At 28.1% G+C, this 6,383-nt stretch overlaps 1 non-coding gene across 1 annotated transcript; it reads right to left on the bottom strand.

The window, feature by feature from the left end:
* Positions 1-909: 909 nt before the first annotated feature.
* TRNAV-UAC (transfer RNA valine (anticodon UAC)) lies at positions 910-982 on the bottom strand. The gene has a single exon. It is a non-coding gene; the product is annotated as a tRNA-Val (tRNA).
* Positions 983-6,383: the final 5,401 nt, after the last annotated feature.

Genomic DNA, 6,383 nt, shown 5'->3' with positions numbered 1-6,383 from the left:
ACACACTTTTTTGTCTCAGAATCAATGAAAAAAACTACGCATGGTGTGCATTGTATTATTGGTTAATATTATTACATTATTCAATATTATGTGTCAACGTTTTTGGCTAAGAGTGGAAAATGGGTCTAGTCTGTCATACATACCCATTTTTCTTGCAATTTTTTGCATAACGGGCCAAGATTTTAGACATGCATCCTCTACTAAGCCTGCTCTAAATTATTTTTTGTGCAACTTTTGACAAGCACAAGCATTATATGACGTACATAGACTTTTGTCACTTTTAAACTTTAGAAGTGTAAGGCTCGTCCCAGGGCAGACCAATTTTTTTGGTCAACACCATCTACTATATTTGTCATGCACCGTTCTATTTTTTCAGACTTTTGTAAAATGGACATGTATGTTTGACATCCTTAATTTAGACCCGTATATATTTTTATCATAAATGTCATGTCATTTTTATATTAATTTATTAATAAAAGATTTAAATTTGAAATAAATTTTACTTAAAAGATATTAGTATTCAAGTCAAACTCAAGGTACTAATGAAATTAAAAAAAAACATAAATATATTCATATGATAGAAAATGCAATGAAAATAAGACAAATTCAACAATATTAAAATTAAAAAGAAAATCTACTTTAAATAAATACTATAAAACAAAAACAAAAATTATATAAACAATGAAATTAAATTTATTAAATATTGATACCTTCAAATATGTGATCTATCGCCCAAACTACTAATTGAATTTGCAATATATTGAAACTAATAATTGCAATATATTGAAACTAATAATATATTACTATAAATAAAAAACATTACAACAAAATAATAAAACCCACAAATAAGACCAAGACGGAAAACGCCACAGCAAAGTAGCAATAGAACAGAAGCGCCAAAAATGAAATTGTTGCTGCCCGGGATCGAACCGGAGACCTTTTGCGTGTAAAGCAAACGTGATAACCACTACACCACAGCAACTTCATGTCAATTCTTCATTTCGTTTGTTTAAATATTCGTTTTATTTATTTAACACGTTTTTCATTTTTTGGTTCGTTTGTTATACTTTTATTTTTTTAATTATATAATAAAGACTAAATAAACACTGTCATTCCTTCATTTGACTCACCTTTATTATTATTATTATTATTATTATTATTATTATTCTTTTACTTTTGAAGCAACTGGCATAATTGATTTTGTGAAAAACTAGCGAAATACCCGTGCGTCTGCACGGATAAATTTATTTAATACGTAATTAAAAAAAAGAAAAAAATGTCTGTAAAATGGAGAAAGGGAAAATTTTGATATTTGAAAATAAGAATTTTGTGTTTTTTTTTTTGTTTATTACCACCGATTTAATCCGATTCGGAGGTTAGTTCTGAGATCAAGTGGTTTCAGAGAATTTTGTGTTTTAAGTTAAGGCAAGTGTTAATTAAAATAAAATAGGTATTTTGTTGATAGTAACTCGTAAAAAAAAGATAAATTTTAATATTTTGACATAAGAATTTTGTATTTCAAAGAAAGACCATTGTTATTGAAATAAATAGGTATTTTACTGATAGTGTCCCGTAAAAAAAAGGAGAAATTTTAACATTTGAAAATAAGAATTTTGTGTATCAAATAAATACAATTTTAATTAAAATAGAAAGAGAAATTTTTTTCAATTAATCTTTTCTACCTAGGTAATATAACAAGTTTACAAGCATTTTTTTCAATCATCGTTAGCTCCACTTTTTTGAATGCCTCATTAAATATTATTCTTTTTTAATTTTATAATTCTTTAACTACATTCGACGTATAACACCAAGACTAACATAATCATCTTTTTGGGAGAGATTTTTATGATCATGAGAATTGGGATTTGGATCCTCTTTTGTCATGCTGTCTATTCTGCTTTGATCTAATGGTTAGAAAAAAATAAAAAATCTGCATTAAAATATAGGCAAGATGAAATGATTAGATTAAATTCAAAGGCTGGAAATTGACTAGGAGGATGGCAGAAAAAGAAATGCGGGAGAGGATCTATTCCCGAGAATTGTGGTGTTATGTAAATTGTAATAAAGTAAAGGGTTAAATAAGTTTTTAGTCCCTATAAATATTGCAGTTTCATTTTTAGTCCTTTCTGAATTTTGACAACGAGTTTAGCTGATTTTGACAATAATTTTTTTTTTTTTAAAAAACCGTTACATAAAGACAAGAAGCGACTAAAAATAAAAACTAAAATATTTATAATGACAAAAAAAAAACTTTTTTAACCCTAAATTAAATCTCTGACCCTGAATCCTGGCTACGCAAGTGATGTAATGTGACCACATGTTGAAGAGAGGTCTAATAAATTGCAAGTGTCCATAAAATTTGCAAAAGTCACCACTCTAGATGGATGAAAGTACGAGTCTGGCTCAAACAAACCTGCAAAGTCATCATATAGATGTGTGATGTGTCATAAATTAGGAAATCTTGTTGCCACATCTAATTCAATAGATATGAATATATAAAGGCCGGCAGAGTTTGGACTTACTGAAGATTGTTAACTACTTGTGGCATATTAAAATATCAATAGTCGCTTTCAAATTATTTTTGTGGAATTGAAATTGTACCTTTTAAACTTTGTCTAGATTTTGATTATGTTCATTCACACGCGAGATTAGATATGTTGTATAGTAAACATTTTTTAAACGAGGCCAACCCTTTCAATAAGAACAATCATACAAAGAAGATATTGTTAAAATACTACACGGAATCTTAAATTTGTCACGTTGTATTCCTTAAAAAGAACATAACATTGTAACAACAATGACAAGGATCTATGGAAAATCTTTTTTTTTGTTGTTGCTATTTTTGTAAGTACTTCACTTTTTTAACCACCGTCATGATTGATATTCTGTAACTTTTATTCAAGGTATCTACATACATATACATACATGTGTATAGAACATTGAATGTAAAGGTTCCAATGTAACCGACCTTGATGAACTAACACGATAGGGAACCATGTCATGAGATGTACGTGCCTAAATTTAATGGAAGATAGAGGCAGATGCAGAGGATGTTTAATTCATTGAAAATTGAGCAAGTTTAATTGAGGTAGTACCAGGGACGGATCCAGACATTATATATTAGTGTGGCTAAATATAAAAAACTATGAACTAAATCATACTTAAAATAAGAAATAATATTATTTAATGCAATATATTTACAGTGAAAATCGTATATCATCTTTTTTTTTTTGAAATATGACTAAAATAACATTATTGTTAATTGTTTCAATAAATTAAGTAGCGAAAATTGTAATTAATTTTAGTAGCCAATATTATAATTAAATTTAAATAATTTAATTATTAAAATAACTTGAATAATTTATTATTAAAATTTTATTAATTTATTTGTAACTTAAATAATTTCAAAGTCATATAAAATTCAATTATTAAACTATTATAAGTTTAACAATTAATGTATTTAAACTTCTAATTCATCTATAATTTAAATATTTTTTAAATAAATAACATTATGAGCAAAATATTGATCATATTTATCAATATAACTTTATAATAATTAAATATATATAATTTTGAAGTTATTTAAAATTATAGATGAATTAATAAAATTTAAACAATTAAACTTTTAAACTGATAATACTTTAAGGTCTTGTCAATGATATTTCATAATATTCACTTAAAATATATAAAATAAAAAATTGTATAGTGATATAATTAAATTGCAATCTAAATTTTTTTATCAAAAAACAATTAGAATGTGTGTTTCTTAATATAAAGGACTTGTAAATAATTGAGACTTATTTTAATGTGGTGGTTATTAATATGTTGTGGTTATTAATATGCTGCTATTAAGCTGTTGGGAGAGCTAGCTCCAATTAATCTAGTATATACATGCATGCTGCAGTTAAGTAGTAATATTACTAAAATGTTGGTATATAAAAACAAATATTATTTTGGTGTGGCTATAGCCACACACCGCCTCTACATACATCCGCCCATGGGTAGTACCTCCTCCGTTTGTATGTAGGAAAGTATTCGGTGGCTTTTTCTTCACGAAAATACTTTAGAGGTTTGTTGTATTATTGATAAGACATCATAAGATTAAGACATTGTTAAAAAAAAGTCAAATAAATTGTATTCATAATGACATCATACGATTAGATTCTTATTTAATTCTTACGGTATATTTTCATCCGCGTAAATTGGATAGATTTTGGCTCGTATATACATCTCATCAGGGGTGTTCATGGTACGTTTCGTGCGAAAAACTGAACCGAACTGAACCATAACAAAAATTTACTCGAATTGAACCGAACCGTTTCAATTTACTAAGAATCGAACTGAATCAAAATTATTGGTTTGGTATACCGTTTCGGAATTCTGAACCATACCGAACCATTAGAAGACAAATTTTTCCAAACCTAACCGTTTATCAAAGAACCGAACTGTTAAGCTATTTTTTAATTATTTTTAAAAAAAAAATTTAAACATGTTTTAAGCATTTTTCATTTTCAGTCTTGGTTCAGTTTCAGTTCGGTTCGGTTTTAGTTACAGTTCGGTTCTAGAACTGTTTGTGCATAATAGTTTGGTTCAATAACCATATATAACAGTTCAGTTATTTTAACTTCAGTTCGGTTCAGTTCAGTTCTTGGATTTTTTGAATAGTAATACATCTCACAGCAGCATGAACAATTGCGAACTTGATGTTTGTTATTTGATGTCTGATGTTATTTGTTATTTCGTCCGTGTAATTTGATGTTAGTTAGTTTCTCTTTCACTGATTTATAATTTTATTTTATTATATATCTATCTTAAATACATTTTACATTGTATAAAATAAAAGAAAAATTCTTTATTTTTACCAAACTTATAAGTAATTATTGTGGAATTATTCGTTGCAGACTTAACCAAGAAGTGATCAAAACTCGTAGATAAGCAAAATGTGCTTGACCCTGATAACATCATTGTTTTGATGTTGACAACACCTAAATATACAATTTCCTTTGAAGTTCTTTTGAAGACAACAACACATTCAAGTGGTCAAAGATGCACAAGACAATTGATCAAGTTATTTCTCTGAATTAAGCTAAAGAATGAGGGTTTTATGATCACCAGTGATATTCTCTAATGATGGCATTTGATTTGAAGATATCTCAAGTCTCATCTTTAAGAAGATTCAAGTGAAATACTTATGTGATTTGTGTATCTGATAACAAGACTTGAAGCTTCAGAGTGTGAAAGAGAGGAAGTGTGAAAGCTTGTCTGACCGTGTTTGTCTGATTGATCAGTGATTAGTATTTTGTAAAAACACAAGGGTGTTTTAGTAAAGTAGGAAGCTAAATCACACACTTACTAAAATTATTTTTGAAGCCTATATTTTTCAAATAAAATCACGTAAAAAGTTTTTGGAGCATAGCCCGATAATTTAGGAAATGTCAGATTGATTAGGATAAATTTTTGAAGTGTGTAATTGATTAGACCAAATGCCTAATCAATTAAATAAGGGTGAAACAATTCTATAATTTATTGTTATACTTTCTTAATGAATGATAATGACTCTCTATCAAAACCTTCCATCTTGGGCACAAATAATCGATTATTTGTGGTAACTAATCGATTAGATCTATGACGTAATTGATTAAGCGAGTTAATTTGGCTCATGGATTGTTTCCTTTTTGAACCATCATTTGTCTTATAAGTAGATATTTTTCCCTTCATTTATTTTCATCCAAACGTGAGATGTCTCACCTTCCTCTCTCTCAATCTATCTCTAAAATGTTTTTCTTTATCTCACATAATTTTAAGCATAGTGCTTTGAGAAACATTCTTGAGTTTAGAGAGGAAGTTGTTATGGAAAGGGTATTATTATGAATTCACCTAGGATTCAATCCACTGCTCGCTGTTTAGTTGGAAGTAAACATGAAACTTCATTCTCCTTGTATAAAGAAGTTCATGAGTTTAACCTTCTAAAAGCTCTCAAGCATCAATGTATACTCTCAAGATTAGTTCTTGGAGAGAGGAGTAGGTCATTTCTTTAAGACTGGACCTCTATAAAGTAAGGGTGTTATATTTCTCCCCTAACCTATTTACTTTCCACTTATTTTCTTTCAGCTACATATTCAAACGTTTTTATTATAAAAAAAAATCAAACTCTTATTTAGAAAATAATTTTGTATTAAACCAATGTTTTTCAAACCCACACAATTCACCCTCCTCTTGTGTGTAAAGTCACATGTTTAACAATTATAATATATGTTCCGTGTTGGAACTAAAATTGATTAGAAAACATGGATTCAGAGTTTGTTGCAGTTGTTGAGAGCTTCTAACGTAACAGAGAGAAGATTGGCCTACAAGGTTAGCACTCTAAGCGTAAGTTAGTATAT

This window comes from Vicia villosa, linkage group LG1, assembly GCF_029867415.1.
Source record: "Vicia villosa cultivar HV-30 ecotype Madison, WI linkage group LG1, Vvil1.0, whole genome shotgun sequence".
Lineage (NCBI taxonomy): Eukaryota > Viridiplantae > Streptophyta > Magnoliopsida > Fabales > Fabaceae > Vicia > Vicia villosa.
This window is presented reverse-complemented; position numbering and strand designations above follow the sequence as displayed.